This window comes from Canis lupus, chromosome 13 (assembly GCF_048164855.1).
Source record: "Canis lupus baileyi chromosome 13, mCanLup2.hap1, whole genome shotgun sequence".
In the NCBI taxonomy this organism is placed as follows: domain Eukaryota; kingdom Metazoa; phylum Chordata; class Mammalia; order Carnivora; family Canidae; genus Canis; species Canis lupus.
In genome coordinates this window covers 62702206-62726568 of record NC_132850.1, presented here as the reverse complement: position 1 = coordinate 62726568, position 24363 = coordinate 62702206, and the positions used below count along the sequence as shown (strand labels likewise).

The following is a 24363-nucleotide window of genomic DNA, read 5'->3' as shown; positions in this document are numbered from 1 at the left end:
TTTGTATTAGTATGTCACCTGACCCTTCACTTAGGGATTCCTTAACGTTAATGTAAATAAATACTCTGCCGGCATTCAAAATAAAAATAACATTGAAAAATTTTGCTAAATAAAATAAAACCACCTGGCTCAATGAAAAATTAGACAGTTACAGAGGCACCTGGGTGGCTCAGTTGGTTAAGTGTCTGCCTTCAGCTCACTCAGGTCATGTTCCTGGGATCCTAAGATCTAGCCCCATATCAGGCTCCCTGCTCGGTGGGGAGCTGGTTTTTCCCTCTGCTTCTGTAGCTCCCTCTACTTGTGCTCATTCTCTCTCTCTCTCTCTCTCTCTCTCAAATAAATAAATAAATAAAATCTTAAAAAAAAAACCTAGACAGTCACTAAGCGTTTATCATCTTTAATTTCACACGACCCCAAGTACACGATATCACAATCTCAAAACATCAATACAAAATTTTATATCGAACCCTGTCATTTTCTTACTAGTAAGTTGATGATTCTTTTTAAATTATTTAAGACTCTGTATTTGGATGGTTTGAGATATCTTGTCCAAAACAATCTTTTTTAAAAAAAATTATTTATTGAGAGAGCGAGAGGGTGAAGGGGCTGAGGGGGAAAGAATCTCAAGCAGACTCTATGCTGAGCACAGAGCCCCACATGGGGCCTAGTCTCATGACCCTGAGATTGTAACCTGAGCCAAAATCAAGAGTCAGATGCTTAACCGACTGAGCCACCCAGGAGCCCTTTGTCCAAAACATTCTTATCAAAACATTTATTTGTGAACAAAATAAATAGCTACCTGTTTTCAAGTTTAAGGGTAAAAATCATCATGTATATCAAAATTTGCCATTTAAAAATACTTTCTGTTTAACAGCTCAAAAAAAAAAAAAAAAAGATAAATAACTGTATCCCAAGCCCAGCAGGAGGAGAATTTCTTCTTGGTAAGATAATTAAATAACAACAACGTGAAATTGTATGACACCAAAACAAACAAACAAAACCCTTTATAGCCCCATCTACATAGTTTCATCACCTATCTCAACTTAAAGGTAGAAAATATAGTTATTTTCTTCATATATCTGGTACTCTCTTTTTATCACTCCACCAATCACTTTGCTATCTTCACACTCACTTCTCTAATCTCTGGATGTCTCATCCCCACAATATGTAAAATATGAAAAGACATAGCCAACAGAGCAACAAGGGCAGTCATGAAAAGAAATAAAAGACAATTAGATCCCTCCTTAAATAAACTAGTATTCTTTTTTAATATATAAAGATTTATTTGTTTGTTTTAGAGACAGACAGCATGAGTGGGAGGGGCAGAAAAAGAGGGAGAGAGAATCTTAAGAGGACTCTGTGGCTAAACATGTAGCCCAACTGGGGGCTCAATCTCACAACCCTATGGTCACAACCTGAGTCAAAACCAAGAGTCAGTTGCTTAACCAACTGCACCCCCCCAGGCACCCCTAAACTGGTGTTCTTGAAAGCAAAATGGCAACTCAACATTTCTGGTGTTATTTGTGAACACATGAACATACATGGCAGTGTTCGAATGTTTACTAACCTCTATTTCGTTACGACATTGGTAATCATGTCACAACTACATCATCTAATTAGACCTAGAATCTAAGAGTTGGTGATATTAGCAATGGCCTGCATGTACTAAGGGCTTTCTGTTTATTAATTCCACACACACACACACACACACACACACACACACACCCTATGACGTAGGTACTATTTTCATCTGTTTTACAGATGAAGAAAACAAGGGTGTTGGGAATCTAAATGATGTCCTCAATACCACACAAGTTACTAATAGCAACACACGGATCCAACACCCGTGACCTACCACCATAGCCAAATTATTTAACTACCCCGCTACCTGCCTCAATCAAGTTTTGATATCTCATTCTGCTTTGCCCTGAATATCCAAATTCTAGTTTACCAATATGCAATAATCCAGTGGACGGTGGATGAAAGATCACAAATGTCTTAATGTGGCAGCCTATTGGTATAGGTGTGTTAGAGCAAAGGAGTCGGTTAGAAATGGTGATAGCGTACCCAGTAATACACAAGGTTGGGTCTTTTGCTTTATTTTTTATTAGTTCCAACGAGGGCCTGAGCCACCACTCTCTCCTTTATATGGCTCCCTTTCCTAGACAGAAATAAGGGATTGCCTGTCCCAGACATCAGATGTAGCTACAGGATGGCCTATCAGAGATATTTGCACTCCCATGTTCACTGCAGCACTATTCACCATAGCCAAGAGGGGGAAACAAGGTAAATGAACACTGACAGATGAATGGGTAAAGAAAATGTGATGTACACATACAGTGGAACATTATTCGGCCTTCAGGAGGAAGGAAATCCTGCAATATGTGCCAGCATGGACAAACCTTGAAGACGTTATGCTAAGTGAAGTAAGCCAGTCTCAGAAGGACACATCTTGAGCTTCGTTGGAGCATGTTGTCTCCAAAATGCTCTAATTCAGTAGAAGCAAAGAGGACTGTCGTTGCCAGGGCTGGGGTAGGGGAAATGAGGAGCTGCTTACCAACATGTATTAAATTTCAATTATGCAAAATGAGTAAATTCTAGAGATCTACTGCACAGCATCATACCTGTAGTTAACAATATTGTAAAAAATATATATATATTGTACACTTAAAAATCTGTTAAGAGGACAGATCGCATGTCGCATTCTTGCACAATGATAAAGAAAAAAACCAAAGTAACTAAAGAATGTCACCCAATTTTTTTTGCAAGATTTTATTTGAGAGAGAGAGAGAGTGAGCATGGTGGGGGAGGGGCAGAGGGAGAGAGAAAAGCAGACTCCCCACGGAGTAGGGAGACCAACCCGGGGCTCCATCCCAGAACTCCAGGACCATGACCTGAGCTGACGGCAGACACTTAACCAACTGAGCCCCCCAACGCCCCCCAATTTTCAATATCAAAGATCTTGTTCTTCACTTGCTACAGCCATCCTCTAATTCATGTGGATGGTGCAACTGAACACTGGAACAGCCCGACATGAATCCCTCTACTCACTAAAACTGGGGGAAATGCAAGGAGGGTGGGAAGAGAGACTACGGCTGGGGTAGCAGGAACTCTGTGGGAATGAAGAGTCGGCAAGTACAACAAAGTACCGAAACCAGTGGCAACAATAGCTGTGCCTCGTCTTCCCCACTTGGCAGTCATCACCCGCCATAGTCCACCTCAACCGGCAGTTATTTCTTCTTCTAATTAGTTCCAAACCCAGATGGGTCGCTCACTTAAGGAGATGCAGTACCTCTCCCTCGTAAACATGCAAGCTCTGAAGCGAGGCTGGATGTCTAGCTGCGTGTGTGCCATCATTTACCAGCTGTCAGGTATAGGCGAGTTATTAATCCTCTCTACCTCGATTTCTTCAACTCAGATGTGGGCGTGACCGTAAGACCTACCTCACAGGATTATTGGGAGGATTAAATTTTTAAAATCTATTGAAGGCACGTAGATTGGTGGCCTGTGTGTCATAAATGTCAAAAACAGTCAACTACTTGATCGTGATGACAGTGATGGTGAGGGAAGAGGAAAGAAAAGGCAGAGAAGAAAAAGGAAGAACCACTCCAAAAATCCTCTTTGCTCTGTTCTCTGTTCTGACTTCTACACAGAAGACTTTTCCAACGACCCTCACCTCCTCCTCCCCATAACTGCCGGAGAGCACTTGACACGCAGTGTGGTGCAGCGGAGACCTGGATTTTTAATTATCCTCAATTGCAATCATACTTCAGTAGCTGTATGTGGCTACCACGTTGAACAGCACAGGACTAAATTCTTTTTTTTTTTTCCTCTGTTACAATCCTGAGACCTAACTTGGCTCTTTTTGTATGAATCCCCTGTACGCTAAGTTTATTTACATGGCAAGAAGACAAGTTCGAAGAGTATCAGAAGGAAGTTCGGAAGCAGTACTATGGACCACCAGTACGATTCTGTTTTGGAATAAAATGGTTCTATTTTGGAATAAAAACATTGTTTTGCTATAGGAAAAAAAAAACTTTCCTTAGTGGGAAAATTTTAGAAGGTCCTGCCAAACCAGAAACGTGATTTAAATAGTAAGTTACAAAAAGAATGTTATATTTTATTTAAAAAAAAATGGGGAATGCATTCCTTACTGCCCTTTTATAGCAGAAGACATGGTTGGTCATGATTAGAACCACGTACAAAAGTCACTTTGAATCTTCTGTGCACGCAACCTGAGGCAACAGCAAGAGAACTGAAGCAATGGTGGTCATTTTGGTTTCATCAGAATGCCAATGGGTCCTCAACCATGACCCACAGCCTCCAGCCAGGGATGAAAGGCAAACCCAAAATTTTGAGTGGACTCCGAGCCAAAAGAAAATTAAAAAGATCTGTCAAGGAAGTGCAAATATGATGGGTTTAGTGACTGGGAGTAACTGAAACCAGGATCTCATGGAAAATGCCCACCCCGGAAGTTATAATTATTGGCTCTAGACTGCTACTTGGAAAACAGGCGGGCGAGTCTAGAGAGTGCCCGGAAAACTCACGGGCCACAGTGGTCTGCTCCAGAGGCAGGCATTGACAGGTCATTCAAACGATGGCATCGTTCTTTAGCAAAATGGGGCTGAGTCATCGTGATGTCCTGTGTCACGGGAAAGGTCCACCAAGTGCTGCCAATCAGGCCTCGTGAGGGGCTCAGGATGTATGGGAGCCACCTCTTCTCCAAGTTGCTTCAATTCTCCAGATACCCAATACTCCTAAGTTTCCTTACGCCCTTTGAACCAATAAAAATCATGTCAATATTCATCAGATCACCAACCAAATCAGAGGACTCTGGAAAGCAAGGGATCTCAGCGTTTAATTACTCCAGGAAAACTGTCCTAAACTGGGCCACTGTGAACAAGCCAGGTCGTGCGGTCACCCTGGCAATCCTGGGAACTGGCACAAAGGCCCCAGGTCTGCAGCCAGAACATGTTTCAGCAAGTGCATCTCCCCCTACTTTCTTTCCCTTGGGATGTGTCTCTGAACTGATGAGTTTTCCATCCAGAGGTATCCTGCAGGCCCTTTAATGTAACAGTAGTTTACATTCTTTTTTTGCATTGTTGAGATTAGGTTGCCAGGGCTGCATTCTAAGAATTCATGTCACACTGACATTCGCTGATGCTGTCCAGGAAGTAAGGAGCCTCCCTGGGAACCAAGAGGTCCCAATCTCCGAGGACATTTTCAAGCACTAATTAGCCAGTGCTTCTTAAGGGCTCACGGGACAAAGTCCCTCAGGCAAATACTTCCCCATCTGAGAACCGGGGTCGAGGTGGTGGCCTCGGGCACATGCCCTGCAACGCTCCACTCCCAGCACAGTGAGGCCTGTGGGTCGTCGTGGCCCCAAGGGAACGCAACTGGGAGGGCAGGAGGGGGGTATCTCGTAAGTGGAGAAGGCTTAAATATCTAAATTACAGGAATTTACTCTTGTTTATGCCCTCGTGCTCCCATGAATCAGGAACTCAGTGCTGCTTGCCAGTCCCCCCACTGCTCCAGAACCTGGGCTCGGGAGGGGATGGTGGTGGCTGGGTCAATCCTGGAACAAACGTTCGCCTCATTTCTGCTACGAATGAGTACCTGCCGACCTTCCGGGTGCCCACATGTGTATGATGGCAAGTGATCTGACTTCTGCAAGGAATGTTTTCTAGACTGACAAAGGTTCACCTTAACACCGCCACTCCTCCTGCCTCCCAGAGATTCGGCCCCCACGAAAACACTGGGCCTTTCTGGCTAAAGACGTCACCGCATGAGAGGCCTGTGGAGAATCTGGAAGGACACATGGGGAGTGAAAACAGAGAAATAGACACCTGCACACAGTATTTTAGCAGGAACCCCCGAAGGAAACGGGACAGGTGGCCGCGGGGTGGAGGCGAAGCTGCACGATGGGCATGAGGCTGTGGCCCAACCTGAGCCCCAAGCGCGCTCATCCGCTCGGAGCTAAGGGATCAAGAGCTAAGACGATTCTACAAAGCAGAGAAATAAACTCAACAAACCAACTGCACCTTGCTCCTTCGTCGAGCTACAAGCCAACTGGAGGACTGATTCGGCTCTCGTTATCCACCAGGGCCATCACCTCAACACTTTTTTATTTTTTAGGACTTCATTTGTTCATTTTAGAGAGAGAGAGCACAAGCAGAAGGGGTGAAGGGAGAGAGAGAGAATGTCAGGTAGACACCCCGCTAAGTGCAGAGCTGGATGGGGGGCTCCATCCCAGGGCCCTGAGGTCATGACCCCAGCCAAAACCAACAGTCGGAGGCTTACCCCACTGCGCCCCTGGGCACCCCTCCACGCTCTTTTATCTGGAACACTGGTGTGTACAACTTAAGAAAGCTACTCCCCTTTTCTAATCGGATGGCTGCCCCAGTTTGTTGGTATATGGAAAGTTCTAGCAGCTGCTATAAAGACATATTCTCATTAGCAACAGTATCCTCTGCTGGTAGTCTCTCTGAATTTTTCGTAAGAATGAAAAATATAGCATGAACCTCCTGTCACCCTGAGATAGAAGATAAAAGTTTGAAACTGAAGACTTCAAAGTGTTATGAGTCACGTAAAACAACCGCTTCAGCAGATTTCTTCCACCACATACTGTTCCTTCTGTGTGAATAAATTGGCAACAGAGAACACAGATGGCTCCTCCATGAATAATTTATTTCTAACAATTTAACTAGGAAATGAATTCCTCTTGACTTGTACAACAGAATGATGAACACCAAAGCCGTGGTCTACTACCTTCCCTCAGTTAATTCCGTGGGTTTTTTCCTCCTCGTCTCACACCTTATCCACTTTCCTTTTCACGTGTTTTGTTGCGTGAATTTCAAAGTTGCCTCCACCCAAGGCTTCCTTCTGGCAATTGCCAGACAACTGGTATTTATGGTGTTACTTGGGGTTGGGGCTTTTGTTTGGGGTTTGGGCAGGGTTGTTTTTGTTGTTGTTCATATTGGGTTGGTTGGATGACTGTTTAGTTTTTTCAAACATAAAGCTAACTATTTATCCAAAAACACCTTTCATGAACCAGGCAAATGACATGTTCCTCATTATTCCCTTTCGTCTAAGTCAGAATTACAGGAGCCAGATTCTCCGAGGTTGAAGCCTCTTCCTGACTACCAGTCAGACATCTTGGAAAACTATACACACTCTTTTAAAATTCCAGGACACATATTCATCAGGAGAGCCTTGCACAAAATCTGCCTAGTGTGAAAGGGCCAGATCTTCACACCACAGCTTGGTCTAAGGATCTCCACCTCTGTTTTTGGCTGGAGGTGCTCATCCTTTCAGCAAGCGCTCCTTGAAACTCTATTAGGAATCTGCCTTCCATGAGTTTCAAGAAACCCAAAATCAGGTCCATACATTACCCCCATTGCAGCCACTGGCATGAACCTTTACAGTTCTTAATACACAGTAGCCTTAAAGCCAGAATGGACCCTTTCACTGCATTAGATCTATTTTATCTTTTTATTTATTTTTTTTATTTTATCTTTTTAAAACCGTATTTATTTTAGTGACTTTGTAACACTAATGTTTAAGATTGCCTGTTCAAATTACCCATTTGTCTTCCACAGTAGGCTATAGGGTGCATAGAAGCAGGGATTATGACGGTTGGGCTCACTACTAGGATCCCAGCACAGTGACCAGCATAAAAGAGAATGCTCAAGGGATACATGTTGATGAAATGATCAATAGAGGGGGAATGTGATGCAGCACTACTGTGCCTCAAATAAAGAAGAACAGATGCCCAATTACTTCCCCTACTCCTTCCTCACAGGCCTGTTTGTACCTCCAAATATACCTGTTGCTTTGTCTAGACCAAAATGACCTCCCTGACCTGAGGACTAGTATCTGGAGGAGACATGTACTGTAAAGCGACCACCCCCTGCCACATAGATCCAATTACCAAACTTCTATCCCTTCCCTTCTGAATACTCTTCCGTTCACTACCCTCATCATCTCTCACTAAATTTGTTAAAATAGTCTCCTAAGGTGACTTCCCACCAGAACTGACCCTGCCCTCATCCATCCTCCACACAATGATCTGAAATGCACGTCGCGCCATCCTTCCCCTCACTGAGCTCCTTTAAAATCTCCTTAGCCCTCACAGGATAAAGTTCAAATTATTTTGTACTTGAACTTAACCTAAACTCCAGGCAGCTTATGTTGGTGCCCAACACCTGGCCCTCACCCACCCCTTCCAGCCTCTCTCTGACTCACACTTCACCCTCAGGTAACACAGTAAGTCATTTGTAGCTCATCACATTCACTTCGCTCTATCACATCTCCATATGGGTGTACATTATGTTCCATCTGCCCAGATACCTCATTCCCCACTTTCTTATCCAAAAGCTCTTACTCAGACTACAGGATTCAGCTCAGATGTTAGCTCCTCCAGAAAACCTTGCCTAAAATTCCTTCCGTTATCCACACTCTGCTTCCAGACTGGCTGTATGCCCTGCCTCCCATGATACCCAATGCATGATGACATCATAGTAAGTCTTACATTGTCTTGAATTCGTATGTTTAAGTGTCTTTTATTAGACATAATGATTTATAGAGCCACATCAGTGCCTTCTCTATATCTTCAGGATCTAGCTGACTGCTTGAGTTATTCCTAACAAGTACTGACCAACGGGGTTTCACTTTAATCCTCCCCTCACCCCATCTCCTGGCCCTTAGAAAACAAACTCAGAAGCAAGGAGATTGAAAGAAAAGAGCTAATTCATTCAGGATTCAGCCCCTCAATAAAGATTCCTGAAAATACTACTGAAATGGTATCTAAAATGAGCATCTGATGCTTTTGCTGATCTAGAAATCAATCCCCTTTGTTGAGTAATAGCAACATGATTTTCTCCACTTTCAATTCACAGGAACCAGACTAGCCAATCAGCATACTCCCTCTGACTACAACAACTGTTTCAGATCTGAACATGTGACACAAGCCAGACCAGTAAGATTCAATTAAGAATTGTGGGAACTTATCTTTCTAAGAAAAGTGTCTTTCTGAGAAAGGAGGCAATACAGAGAAGAGCATTCCCCCTAACCAAGGACTTGAGATCTCACTTTCTCTCTGACCCAACCATGCACGAAGCCAAATCTATCCTAGAGTTTGTCATTTCCATAGACCAATATATTCTCTTTTCCCCTGCAGTTGGGCTGTCTGTCATGCACTATGAGAATTTCTATACAGTGTCCAACTTAAATAACCACTTGAGATATCAAAATTACATAACCAGACTAATTTTGAATAGAAAAAGTAACAAAGAATAGTAACAAGTGAAGATTAAAATTCTTCTATATGTCAAAATTAAGGGTTTTTTTTAAGTACCTGAATTTCTCTATAAAACACTTTAGTCAAGATACAAAAAAAAAAAAAGGATCATTAAATAAATCATTAAAATCTGTTTTATATTGGACTGTCTCTAAAATAGACTAAATAAGAAATTGGCTGGTCTTTGGAAAACTCGGGCCCAATAATAACGTAATGTTATTCTTTAAATGTGTTTTGATAGGAAACAGACTAAACGTCTAGGGGCATTTTAAGCAGAGCAAAAGCATCATACACAAACCTCAAGAAAAAACTGTTTGATGGCAGAGTTTTAAAGGTAAAGTTATATAATGATACAAAACTTCCAGATACAAGGTGAAGTCTTTCATGATGCCAAGAATCAGAGGCACCTTTGGTGGCAGGGTCTTTAGAGGCCACTGGCTTAAGGGCCATCTCTGACCTCCATCCAGATGGGCAGGGGTCTGGGCTGGGAGTAGAGTGGGCTTCTCACCCTCACCTTAAGAAGATGAACTGTCCTAAGGTTCTCATCTGCAGCCAGGGCAGCCATCCCCAACTAGAGAACAGACATGAAGGGGAGACCGTGTGGTATTGAGGGAGCAGCACGAGAGAGGACCCCAGTGGAGGGTGAGTCGTTGGGACATGCGAAAGCTCAGACACAGCATAGCATCAGCCTTATGTGGTGACCATGCCATTCAACTTGGCACATAGGACTGAACACAGACAATAGTAGAGGGGCACACCCCTCCCAAACTGGTTCACACTAAACAAAGTAGTTGAATTGGTTTTACTCAGAATACAACTTGGCAGTTGTTAGTCAGAATATTGGTGAACTGCAGAGAAATCAGAAATAGCAATTTTTGTACATCAAGCCTATAGCACACATAGATTAAAAGAAGCAAGTAGGAAAAGAACTCATTAAATTCAAATAGTGCTCTTCAAGTTATGGAGTGTTTTTTTAATACATTATTGTTCTATTTGAGCATCACTCCACCTTACTACAAGTCTCTGAGGTTGTGCAGAGCTGGTGTTAATAATCTCACTCAATAGGTGAGAAAGCAGAAACTGAGTAAAGTGACTTGCTCAAGATTGCTGTGCCAGCAAGTTGCAATACTAGAAGGATTTGTACCCTCCTATCCCAAAAGTAGATATCTTCACCATACCAAGCCATGCTGTTACTCTGAAAAATACCAAGTATCCACACAACTAAAAAGCATTTGTTCTGGCTCTATACAAGAGCACCCCTTTCATCCATGATATGCAGAAATTATCACCATTTCAATTGCTACATAATCAAGGTTACAAAATCAAAGAACACTGCAGGAATTTAAAATCAGAAAAAGTCACAAAGCATATTTTAGTTTGGAAAAAAAGAGTGTCATAATAAAAGAACACAATTGTTTTCCTTCAGGACAAAAGCCAGGAGTCTGACCTAATAATACCCATTATAATGTGAGGAAATATTGAGCAAAAGTCAATAAGTAGATCTTTTCTATGTCCACCATAAGGGGGTGAAAAGAAATGGGCTGCTGCTGTACCTGTAAGATATGTGTGAGAAATGTAGATAATCATAGGGCTGGTAAAACTAGGGTGGACATTCCGAAAAGAATTATGAAAGTTCTTTCCTTGGTTCAAAGATTAATTCAAAAACATATTTTCTATGTCTAAGATAATTCAAGAATGATTCTGCCAAAAAGTCTTTGGAACAGTCTAGTTCAGGGCTTAGCAAACCAAAGTCCATGATCTGGCCACTTGTTTTTGGTAAATAAAGTTTTTTTTTTAAGATTTTATTTATTTATTCATGAGAGACACAGAGGGAGCGGCAGAGACACAGGCAGAGGGAGAAGCAGGCTCCCTGCAGGGAGCCCGACGCGGAACTCGATCCTGGGTTTCTAGGATCAGGCCCTGGGCCAAAGGCAGCACTAAACCGCTGAGCCACCCAGGCTGCCCAAGTAAAGTTTTATGGGGAAAAAAAGCCACACCTATTCACTTATATATTGTCTATGATTGCTTTTGCACTACCTCAAGGCCAAAAATAATTATTATCTGGTCCTTTAGAAGAAAAGGCAAATGAGACCGTCAGAGGAATGAAAGTGACCCAAAGTGAATATTAGCCACCTCTCTTTAGGACGGACTGGCCAATCTCTGTTCCTCCGAGATTCTGTTTTGGACAAATTGAGTTTAAATGACCTATAAGAAATTAAAGCTACACTATATTACACTGGAGTTCAGAGAGAAATGCCTGTTGGATGGATCCAATATGCATGAATATCAGCCACCACCACGTAGCTAATCAATACCATGTCCCCAGCAACACGGTTCACATTTCAGTTACCATTGCGTATGAGGTGTGAGTGTTTACATAAAGTACAAAGGTCACTACTAACCCCCTGTCCACAAATCACTCCTTAAAATGACAGATGTGCATCACGATGACTGACCAATCATGTCACTTCTTTATAAGTCTGTTGATGATTGATCTGTCATTCTGTTTTATCCCCAGACAGCAAAGCTTGTAGTTGTGTTGCCTTCTTGTCTCTCAGTATTAGAACATATGACTTTTCACAAATTAGATAATTAAAAGAGGGAACTAGCCAACAAAGATGAAACTGCACCAAAGACATGGAAAGGAATAACGCAGGAAGTAAAATTCAAATTGAATGCCACTAAAGGTCTTTATTTTTTTTAATTTATTTTAAACTTATTTTAGAGAAAGAGCACGAGCAGGGGCAGGGGCAGAGAGAGAGAGAGAAGCAGACTGAGCTGACCGTGGAACCTGATGCAGGGCTCAATCTCATGACCCTGAGATCATGACCTGAGCCAAAATCAAAAGCTGGACACTCAACTGACTGAGCCATCCAGGCACCCCTCAACTGCAATTGGAAGAAATAGCTAATAGTGGGAATATTGACACTGCTACCATCTGAGAGACTCTAGATATGTGGCCCGAGGAACTTAGTGAAGGGGAACTTATCAACATAAATGAGTAAAGTGGTTGTGAGGAAAAAGGATAAAGATGTCCCAGAGGAAGTGATGCTGGCAAAAAAACAACTTTAAAGGAAGTTTTGGAGACATTTTACACTGAAAGTGCAAAGAATAAAATGCTGGAAGCTGATCCAAAATCAGAAAGCAGTGACAGTGCTATGATTTACCAAGACACTGAAAAGATGTTCATTCTGTAAGGTAACTTATACAAGAAAAAGAAGCAAGCAAGCACAGTTCAAACTACTCTTGATCCACTTTTCACACACACACACACACAAAACCCACACACTAATTCTCAATATTTCTGTAATTTTCAGTTACAGTGTACTGAATAATATTAAGCTTACTATTTTCCATTTCCCTATATATTTACCCTCAGAAGTAAGAGTGTTTCATGTTTTAATGAGAAATTTCAAAGACTGTGACTTGTCCCCTTGACCATGAGGATAGCTTGACAAGCTTTCAGTTGGCACAGTCATTTTCGTGATCCTACACTCCTATGCACAGTGAAAACTGCTTATGTGTTACAACACTGTCTGCATAAAAGTGGCATCCAAAATCATGAGACTATATGAGACCTACTTAGAAAAATGTCTTTTCAACTGTAAGTTGTGTGACTCATCGAGTGGGTAGTGAAATCAAGTTAGTGGGTGTGAAGAGGACTTTTTAATGAAATAGAAAAGATTAGAGAAAAGAATATATCAAAATGTTTTGTGAGGACTTCGATTCAGTGTGTATATGTGTGCATGTACCCAGCAACGTTCTAAAATGTGTTTCTTACCGCATACGGATGAAAATAAGTTTGAAAGTCATTGACTTAGGAAATGTGCACAAAGAAGAGATCAAGGACAAAGTCCTAGAATATTCTAAATATTTGAGTTTGGAAAGTAGAGAGGAAACTATAAAAAGGGTAGAGAAGAATCAGCCAACGGGGGAAGAGGAGCAGTATGAAACCAAGTCAAAAAGTGTTTGTTTTTTTACAAAGAAAGGAATGATCAGGGGACACCTGGGTGGCTCAGTGGTTGAGCATCTGCCTTTGGCTCACAGCGTGACCCTGGGGTCCCGGGATCGAGTCCCACATCAGGCTCCCTACATGGAGCCTGCTTCTCCCTCTGCCTGTGTCTGTCTCTGCCTCTCTCTCTCTGTGTCTCTCATGAATAAATAATTTTTTTTAAAGGAATGATCAATGAAGTCAACCGCTAATCCAATTACTCTTACATTTAGGGGCATGGCACTGCTGATCTTGACAGGGATGGAGATGGCAACCCTCAGTAACCTTCAATGGAGTTGTAAGAACAAGAGCAGAATTGGAATTTATTCAAACCAGAAAGGAGAGCAAAGGTTGCCAGACAAAAGTTTTGCAATAAAATGGCACAGACTGCTATTTAAAATTTGTAAGGAACATGATGATATCAAAGTGAATAAATGTCAACACACATCATGTCACATATGTATAAAATATGTTCAAATTTATTATTCTTTTTGCTCCCCTTCTACACTTTTTCTGAATCATAAAACCTAGAAGGGCACACGAGAGGTTATAGTCTTTGAATTCCCAAAACTCTCAGGGATTGTTAATATTTTACATCACATTTATAGTTATTTACTATTGTTAACCCATAACATGTTCGCTAATTGGCTAGCCAATTAATTATTAGCTGTTCTTTAGAAGCACAGACTCAAGCTTTCATCCTTTCTTCTTTTGTTTCTCTGGATAAGTATTTTCCAGGGATGATTTCTCCTGTAGCCTGGAAACGATTAGCATCTCAATTCTCCTGGAAAGTCATACATATAAAATCACGGTCCCTTTTCATTTCATGGAATCTGTATAAATTATTTGAGACATAGTTACCTCATCTTTTTTTCCTACAGTTTTGACCAAGTAGTTCCAAAGACCTGTTGTTACCATGAACTCAATGCCCAGGTGCTGCTGCAGGTCTTCTTGCTTATACCCTATTGGCAGATTCCCTCACTCTTACTCTCAGGACCTCATCTTCATCAAGAGCTTATGAAATACAATGTTCCATGCAACACAAGCCAAGTGGGAACTGTGACCCCAGGCTGGCGTTCATGGGTTTCATTAAGTCTCTCAGGTGCTGGAAGTAAGTAGCTCTAAGAAAGAGGGTACACCAAATATTTAGCATTAGGTTGAGGCACATGAAATTGCCTTTTCTGTAGTCCAAGAATAGTCAAACACAGGCCTAACATGTGGTTAGGCCCAAAAGTTTTTCTTGCAAAACCTGTGCCCTCCATAGCTGTTAATCAAATGCCACAGCACCTCTGTTTCACTTTGATTCTCCAGCGGGCAACAGCTTCTTTAATATTGACTTTCACATTGCAGATAGACATTATAGTTTGAGATGTACTCATTCAGCAACTAGTTGCCTACTGTCCAAGGCACGAGATCTGATGCTGAGAAATCACAGTCGAAACCTCAGACATGTTCCCTGACCCAGACTTCGTAGTCTAGAAAGGAGCAAAAGTCAGGCAATCACACCAGTATTCATTTCATTAAAATTGAGATAGAAGTTATGAGGTAAGTATGGAGGTAGCAGGAAGCATCCAAGTTAGTCTGAGAACATAGGGAAGGTTTCCCTGAAACCACTCAAGCTGAGAACAGAAGGCTGAGTGGGAGTCAGGAAAGTGAAGTTTTCTAGGGAGAGGAAAACAGCTTGTGTAAAGGCCCCAAGTCAGGAAGGAACTCGAAGCTTTCATGGATCTGAATGAAATCGGGCCAATAAGACTGGCTCAAAACGATCAAGAAGGAAGGGGCTCAAAATAAGCAGAATAAAGGAGCAATATGCTGCCAATTTTTTCCCTTGAGCAGTGAAGTAATTAAATAGCTTCAAGCAAGGGTCTGATGCCATTCAGCTCGTATTTAAGAAGGATTACTAGCCACCCTGTAGAGCAGAGATCCTCGGCAACCTGTGTCTAGAACAGCAACCCTACTGCTATCTGGTTGGTAAATAAAGTGTTCCTGGGCGACCACTACCATTGGCTTATGTACTGTCTCTGGCCACTTCCCCTTCAGATGGAGCAGTTCAGACAGAAACTGTACAGATGGGCACCGGGTGTTTGAAGTTTTGAAAAAAAAAAACTGAAGAGAAAGAAAGAAAGAAAGAAAGAAAGAAAGAGAAAGAAAGAAAGAAAGAAAGAAAGAGAAAGAAAGAAAGAAAGAAAGAAAGAAAGAAAGAAAGAAAGAAAGAAAGAAAGAAAAAGAGAGAGGAGAGGAGAGGGGAGGGGAGAGGGGAGGGGAGGGGAGAGGGGAGGGGAGGAGGAGAGGAGAGGAGAGGAGAGGAGAGGAGAGGAGAGGAGAGGAGGGGAGGGGAGGGGAGGGGAGGGGAGGGGAGGGGAGGGGAGGGGAGGGGAGGGGAGAAGAGAAGGAAGAGAAGAGAAGAGAAGAGAAGAGAAGAGAGAGAAGAGAAGAGAGAGAAGAAGAGAAGAGAAGAGAAGAGAAGAGAAGAGAAGAGAAGAGAAGAGAAGAGAAGAGAAGAGAAGAGAAAGAGAAGAGAAGAGAAGAGAAGAAGCTAACTTACTTTATGGCCAACAAAGCCAGAAATATTTATGACCCGGCCCTTTACAGAAAAACTTTGCCAACCTCTGGTGTGGATGATGAATTGGAAAGACAGAGAAGGTGACAAGGAAAGGAGACAGGAGACACTGTGGGGATGCTACTGGCTTGGACTAGGATAGTGGCGGGGTCACGGAGAGCATGCACATTCATGGACAGAATGGAGGATGATTAAGCAGTAGCACTGGCCGGGCTTGGCGATGCCCTAGGAGAGGTGAGGGCAGCATCCAGAGTAACCCCCAGACCTCTTGTAGGAGCAGCTGGCGGCGTGCCGGTGCCACTTATGCAATGAGGAAACGAAGGATAAACTGAGTTTAAAGGGGGTGGGGCATCAGGAAATGGCCTTGAACTATAGCTGTAAATACGAATTATCCATCTGGAACCTGTGACTCTGGCCAATGTGTCCCCTGTGCCCAGCATGACCGAAGGCAGGCACAGACCAATCTGTCTACACCAATCAGCTTCTCACTTTTGAAGCACCTAAAGGTTTGGGAAGTACATTGTCTTCCCCGACCTTCCTCTCTGGCATCATCCCGATTGTCAGAAACACCGATTGTTTCTTTTTTTTTCTTTAGGGGGGAGATGTGTAAAGAGGAGAGAAAGTTGAGGCTTTTTGTTTCATGTTTCTAGCTATTATATTCACCTCTCCTACCTTTGTTGCCCGTGTTCCCCATTAGCCACCCCAGTGGGCAGGGGCGCCCACCTCACACCAGAAAGCCTTCAGCGTGCTCCCCTCCCTTCACAGCTCTTCTCACATATTTAAACATTCTTATTACTCTCTGGGACCTTCATCACCCTCCCCATACCTTAGTGTTCTCAGGCTCAAACAGAAATCTAACCAGTTGTCACCTATCTCTGCTCCAAGTGCCAAGCTCTTTAGTACTTAATTCCACTCACTGCCCTTGGATGGTATACAGAGAAAGCAGCATCTTTCCCCTTCAGAGGTTTCTAACTTGTGAGGAAGCAGCAAAAAAAAAAAAAAAAAAAAAGCTTGGTCTTCATCAGAAAAATCCCCCCTATTATTAACTCTGTGTTCTTACTTACTGGGGATATTAACACCTCTTCCTAGAGAACTATGGGAGCTAAACATGGAGATTATCTATGGAAAGTACCTGGCCTAGCGCCCTCAACACACTTTCCTCCCTCCCTCCCTTTCTCTTTCCCTCTCTGATACAGAAAGTCAGTCTGTATCAGTCTGCTAGCCCTTCCCCCTTTTTTGCAAGGGTGATTTTGTAGCCCCGACATGCCTAAACTATAGGATGAAACAGATACAAGAGCAGATCCTGAAGCTAACCCAGGAGGCATAACGTAAGCGTGAACAGTGGAGAACAGTCCTACCACATGAGGACAGAGACGTCCCACCAGAGAAGGAAGTGAGAAATATGGAGACAACCCAACACCACAACTCTTAGAGCTTAGTAGAAATATGACTCATAGCTCAACATAAGGACATCCAAGGTAAGGAAGCCAGGAGGCTGGGAAAAGGCAGGGCACACATTGGAAACACCAGGAATAGGGCGCAGGCTCCGTTCCAGACCGAGGCGTCTCAGCAGGGAGCTGGAGCAGGTGCTGAAGAACCGTCTTTGCAATGATCACAAAGTCTCCACTCAGGTGAGGCAAGTTCATTGGAAAAGACCAAAGACAGAGCTGATCATGAGCGACTGTGAAGGCCAGAGTTTTTTCTAGTCAGGCAAAGGGGCTACATTTGTAGTGCCATTAGGCCTTAGCCATGGTTGCATTCAGTCCTTGGTTTCCCCTGCACTGTGCCAGCGTTCTTCAACTTGGGCATCCAAACATTTAACTCGAATCATTTCCTTTTTTTTTTAAGATTTTATTTACTTATTCATGAGAGACACAGAGAGAGGCAGAGATACAGGCAGAGGGAGAAGCAGGCTCCTCGCTGAGAGCCTGATGTGGGACTTGATCCTGGGACCCCAGGATCACACCCTGAGCCAAAGGCAGATGCTCAACTGCTGAGCCACCCAGGCGTCCCTCAAATCATTTTCTGATTGTTCTTTTTGCTTTTTCTGAAATATAACTTCCTCACTCCAAATGCCATTCTCTTAGTAGGCCTGGAAATATATATCCTTTTTCTTTTAACAACTTTTTAAATATTTCTTCTGTGAGCCATATATTAGATATAAATAAAAATCACTTTCATATAGATCTAGATTTTTTTCAAACTTCAACAGAGAGTAAAAATTATATACTTTACTACCATCCACTTGCAACCATCAATCATACTATGCAAAAGTCCTTACCTTCCTTTGGGGATTTGTGCTAGAAATGATGAAGTTTGAATATTAACTGACAACACTTCTAGTCTGTTTCCTTCAAAATGTCACTAAAATGGGATCCTGCAGAACATATCTATAAACATCACTGTGAAATCCCACACAAGTACTTAAGTTTGTAATCAGGCCAAAAAAAATATTTTTAATGTTATTTTTGTCACATGTTGTTTTGCACTACTTTTTAAAATTTTTATGCAACCTTCCCAAAGTGACATTTTCTTCAGAGAACAAGGAGGTCTTGTAGTAAGTATGGTTAGGAGTACTTCTTCCAAAAATTGAGTCAACACATGCAATCAATTTGGTCACATATGGTTACTTGCAAGCAGTAATGTTTTTTTTTAATGAAAACTACCTCTAGGCTATGTGATTTCTGTAGCTATTAAAAACTGGTAGAAAAATAAAAAGACTAGACTCAATCCATTTTAAAAAACCCAGTAGCAATAATAATAACATTATTTCTAGTTTTCTTTGGTATTTCCACTCAGCTTTCAAACAATTAGATTCTCCAGGTGTATGAAAATTACCTGCAGAATGACTCCCAAAATAGTCATGGCTGGCCTCACGTCAGCTGAGGTTATGACTTTCCTAGGGATTAGATGTTAAGCATAAAATTTTTCTTACCTAACTATGAGTAATATACACAGCATGAAAAAACAACCCAAAAGCATAAGCAGAGCATAAACAAGCACTTGTAATAAATACTTATGGTTTATCCAGGTTGCTTATTATTGCTTTTATATCATGTATATGTATGTATATATGTGTGTGCATGTGTGTATGTATATTTGATTTTTCTTATACATTTGAAGTGTTATTAACATGGCAGAGCTTAATCATCTTTAAAGTGAATGTAAAGGACTCTTAACTATAGAGAACAAACTGATGGTTACCAGAGGGGAGGTGGGTGGGGGGTAGGTTAAATAGGTGATGGGTGTTCAAGAGAGCACTTGCTGTGATGAGCACTAGGTGCTGTATGGAAGTGTCCAATCACTACCTGGTACACCTGAAACTTATATTACACTGCATGTTAACTAGAATTTAAACACAAACTTTAAAAAAATAAAATAAAATGTGTTTAAAGAACAAAGAATCTTCCCACTAATTCTGGGAACTCTTTTGTAGAGACTTGGATTTTTTTTTTCAAATTTTAATTTTTAAAAGCATTAGAAACAAGAGTTGCAGGGAATTAGAAATTGTTAAATTAATGGTCCTCAGAGCTACAACTCCCTGAGCCGACACCCATGTAGAGTCTCCTCTGACTGCTAGATATCCAGAACCTGCACAGGCAGGTATAACTGAAGCCATTTGAACCAGCCAGCTTCTAAGTAAACTACAGCAAACTAGCAGAACTACCCAGCTGAGCCCAGCTAAAATTGCTGACCCACAGATTTATGAAAAAGGCAAAGGATTGTTTTTAAGCCTCTGAGTTTTAGGGGTGGTTTGTAATGTAACAATAGTTAGCTAATATAAGACAGAAGAATGACAGGATTGGTTAAAAGAGTAAAGATTGGTGTTGTTAAAAGATAAACTGAGGCACATTAAAAATTTTAAGAGTTCATTTGAGCAAAAATCAATTTGAATCGGGCAGCATCCAATCTAGTGGATAGAGAGGAACTCCAAGGAGCTGTACAAAATGAAAGATTTATAGGCAGAAGGGAGTGGGATCAAAGAAGCTATACTAGGCAAAAAAGAAAAGAAAAGAGCAAGCAGACTGGTTACTGAAAGGTTACTTTCCTTTAGGGGATGGCAGGGGTCTATCAAGCAGATTACCTAACTAGTGCTGATCTGGTGACTCCTGATAGACTGGTTTAAGATTTGATTTCTGGGAATGGTGAAGCTATAATTAAATCTCAGGTTTGGTGACATGGGGCTTAGCACAAGCAACTCCATTTGGGGCGTGTTGTCTTGTTTTTAACAGTGTGGTAGGCTGAAAAATGGTTCCTCAACAGATACCCATGTCCTAATCCTGGAGCCTATGAATGTTGTCTTATCATTGCAGATGTGATTACATTAAGACTCTTGAGAAGGGAACATTATGTTGGGTTATCTGGGTGAGTCCTAAGTGCAACCATACATGTCCTTATAAAAGGGATATTTCCCATTCAGAAGAGGAGAAGGCAATTCTACTACAAGCCAAGAATGGGAAGCTAGGAAAGGAAGGGAGCTGTGGCCTGCCCACACCTTGATTTCACCCCAGCAATACTAATTTTTAAATTCTGGCCTCTAAAACCACACTGAATAAATTTCTGTTGTTCTAAAGCACCAGGTTTTTGGTGATTTGTTATAGAACTCACAAGAAACTAATACAACGGGTAATGGAAGCATATGAGAAACAAGGTAGTCTTTATGTTGTGATGTCAAGGGAAAAATTACCTCCCACGATAGACAAGTCTTTTTCTTTGAGCAGTAGGACTGTTTGGGTATTTTCACATTGGAATATTTAAATCTTGCCAAGGAGTTTAAGAAAATACAGCATAGGGGCGCCTGAGTGGCTTGATAAGTTAAGCATCTGACTCTTAATCTCCTGATTTCAAGCCCCACATTGGGCTCCACGCTGGGAGTGGAACCTACTTTAAGAAAAGAAATACACCATAAAATGTATAATCTTAAGGAAAATTTAAGGGAAGTTCCCATTTCACTAAAAAGCAAAAAAGAACATTATTTTTGTATTTATAGAATGAAATACAAATTCATATGAATTTTTTCAAGAAGATAAGTATATCTAAAATATAAATAAATAAATAAATAAATAAATAAATAAATAAATAAATATCAAATGTGTAAAATATAGGTGCTTTGGACTACACCCTGACATTGAGGGAGGGTCTAAATCACTATTCTATACCCTATCGCTAGAGGAAATTCTATGGAAAATATTGGGAAGTACTACATCCACTTCTATTTCATCGGACTAGCACAATGGGATACTTCTGACACAGCTGTGTAGAAATAAAGCATCACAGACAAGGAGTTCCATACATCCTATAGAGAATAGGGTCTCCTTTAAGGAATCTAATATTCAGAAAGAAATAATTGAAAATTTTTGTAGATTCTTACCCAATGCCTATTTTTTTTCCTTTCATTTAGGAATTATCCTCCACAAAATGACTAAATTATGCTGCATCAACAGAATAAAATATCAGCAACCATTAATAGGTCTTCCAAATAATTGTAGAAAATAGTTAAGAAAATGTTTGTGATACAATATTTTTAAAAGGCAGAACAAAATTATAATATATGCATACACAAACACATAGAGACAAAAAGAGAGCAATGCCAATGGATTGCCACAGTTAACCTATTTACCCTTTCTTTTAGTTTTCCCAAATATGTGTCTCTGTATGTTTCTTTTATAAACCAGAAATGGTCCACCTCAGAAACAAAAAAGTTTTACTACTTCTTGCTTCTAAATGAATTTGAGGCAGCTTACACAATTTAACATTATATCAAAACTAGACCACTGAAATGGAAAATAAAACCAAGGCCAACAAAACAAGTGTGTCTCAAACTTTGCCATGCATATTAATCACCTGGGGACCTTGTTTACTTGCAGATTCTGATTCAATGAGTCGGGTCTGGGTCCCAAGAGCCTGCATTTTGAGCAAGACCTATGTGTTGGTGATACCATTGATAGAAGGGACACAGGTAGGCACCACACTCTAAGCAACAAGAAAGGAAACAGGGAGCAGATGGCATGGAGCACCTGAGATGACTCGATCACAATAATGGGACTGGATTTAGCATGTTCCCCAGCTCTTTAAACAGACTATGTCACTATATATAACAAAGGTAACCTTAAACTAATTCAGTAAAAAGAAATGCTCTAATAACTTGGCCTTCGATTTTACTTTTTTTGAAAAGTACAAAACAAGGGCACCTGGGGGGCTCAGTCAGTTAAGCATCTGCCTTCAGCTCAGGTCATGATCCCAGGGTCCTAGGATCCATTCCCACCTCGGCTCCCTGCTCAGTGGAGAGTCTGCTTCTCCTTCTCCTACCCCTGCTTATGTTCACTCTCTCTCTACTCAAATATATAAAATCTTGAGTGTGGAAAATTATCACCTATTTCGATTTGGCTGAAGATCCTAGATCATTGCTAGTGAGAGCCCTGAAATCCAAAATGCAGAGAATAGTACAGAATAGTTTATTACTGAAGTCTTCGGGTCATTCTTTCAGCACTTATAGATATTTAGATGTCTGCTTCTGTCTTACAAAAGACCTTCTGTTAAGGAGGGCACATGATGTGATGAGCACTGGGTGTTATACGCAACTAACGAATTATTGAAAACTACACACCTGATGTGTTGGCTAATTGAATTTAAATTTAAAACTAAGAAAATATAGTCTGTCTTACGATGCACATCAATATTATAAAAATCTATATTCACCATTGTACATAATCATTTAATCAAAGGTGTCAACTAAGCCAAAGCAGGTATAACTGGAGCATTATTGACCTTTGGGACCAGAATTCTCTTTGTTGGGAGAGGTTGCCCCAAGCATTATAGAATGTTTAGCAGCATCTATGGCCTCTAACCAACGATGCCAGAAACACCTCTCCATGAGTTAGGACAACCAAAAATGTCTCCATACATCGCCAAAGGTTCTCTGAGGAGCAAAATCTCCCTCATCGAGAACCACTATCTAAAACATCTACTTGGACTTTACTGGTATTAAGTGATGTTTAGGAGAAATATTTTGCTTTTAAACAGATCTGACCTTAAACAATCTTTGTATGATTTGACTGCATTGTCAATATAGTATTAACTCTGGCAGATTATTTTTTACTTCTTGCTCATCTTTATCCAACTAATAAATAGGCAGGGGGAATTTTCTATTTTCCCAAATAGAAAGTAGGCAAACTTTTCACCCTATCTTCTATCTGTAGGTACATAAAGGGAACATTGATCTAAAATATTACTTCAGCAGAGTTCCATAAATTCCTTAGACTCAATAAATTAAGAACTAGAAGAAGTAATAAAGAAGGACCTATAGTGTTTTTTTAGCAAGATAAAAATATAGAGACTTAAAAATCAGAGTAAAAACTCCTGAGTTAAACACAAAGGACCAACAAATGTTAAAAAAATAAATAATATAGATTTATAATCTATTATTATGAAAATATAAATCTTATGCTATCTTTATGGTAAGCCACAGTGGAATTTAAAAAAGGTTTCTACTTTTTAAATCATTACAGAAACTGAAAGGAAAGAAGATGGCATTCATTGGAGGGTGCAAAATAGAAAGCAAACAGTAATAAAAATAAAAGCATAGAAATAATGATAGGATCAAAGTTGTAATTATGGCAATTAATAGAAATCTTTTATATTTTACTGTCAAAAGGAAAAGAAGTCTAAGACATGATGAGAAAATAACTGATCCTACAACTTCTAATAAATATACCTAAAATAAATGACATGGAAAGGCTAAAACACAAAAACAGAAAATACGAACATCATAGCAAGCAAACCCAAAAATAAAAAACAAGAAAAGCTAACTGCTTATGCAAGTTGACTTTAACTTTAAAAAAAAAAAAAGAAGTAAGCAGTATTTTGTAAAGTTACAATATCTACTGAGCATGTAACTCTGAATAATGCATTGAGAAAAGCATATGCAACAAAAACCCTTGGAAATACAAGCAGAAAATAGTCAAAGCACAATTACATAAGAGACCAACATGCCTTCACCAGTTTAAAGCAGGTCAAGTAGAAAAAAAGAAAGATAGTGGAGATTTTTAAGAGACAGATAAAGTTAACCAAAAAATATCCAACCTAATAATCTAGAAATTACTTTTTAATGCACACATGAAACATAATGGCTAATTACATAACTTGCCATAGAGAAATATTTAATACATTTTAAAAAGCAAAATTTTACAAATAAGACTATAGATCACATTCTCCAATAACCATACAAAGAAACTGGAAATTAATAAAAATTTGAAAAGAGGCATACAATTAGAAATCATTAAACTTCTTTAAAAATGAGATGAAAATAGAAAATTAAAAAATAAAAAGTGTATTTATAAAATAAGTTGCCAAATATCAAAACCTACACAATGAGTCAAATGCATACTCAGAGACAGTGTCATAAGTTTAATTTTTATTCATGTTTAAAAATTTAAATAGATGAACAAGACTATTTTTAAGTTGTAAAAAGATGGGAAAATTACTTTAAGAAGTAAAAAATAATTAAAAATAAGT

At 40.4% G+C, this 24363-nt stretch overlaps 1 protein-coding gene and 1 long non-coding RNA gene across 5 annotated transcripts in view; one reads left to right on the top strand and one right to left on the bottom strand.

Annotated features, from left to right (window-relative positions):
* Positions 1 to 24363, bottom strand: part of CPE (carboxypeptidase E) — a 102278-nt gene that overhangs the window by 37914 nt on the left and 40001 nt on the right. The window lies entirely within an intron of this gene.
* Positions 5151 to 21966, top strand: LOC140603192 (uncharacterized). 4 transcript variants are annotated; one of them, XR_012006254.1, is made up of 4 exons: positions 5151 to 6903; positions 8898 to 8977; positions 9540 to 9632; positions 21717 to 21966. It is a non-coding gene; the product is annotated as an uncharacterized lncRNA (long non-coding RNA). The 4 variants fall into 4 exon arrangements; XR_012006256.1 differs by lacking the exon at positions 21717 to 21966 and adding an exon at positions 13523 to 13725 and having other exon boundaries at positions 5151 to 6786; XR_012006253.1 differs by lacking the exon at positions 21717 to 21966 and adding an exon at positions 13523 to 13725.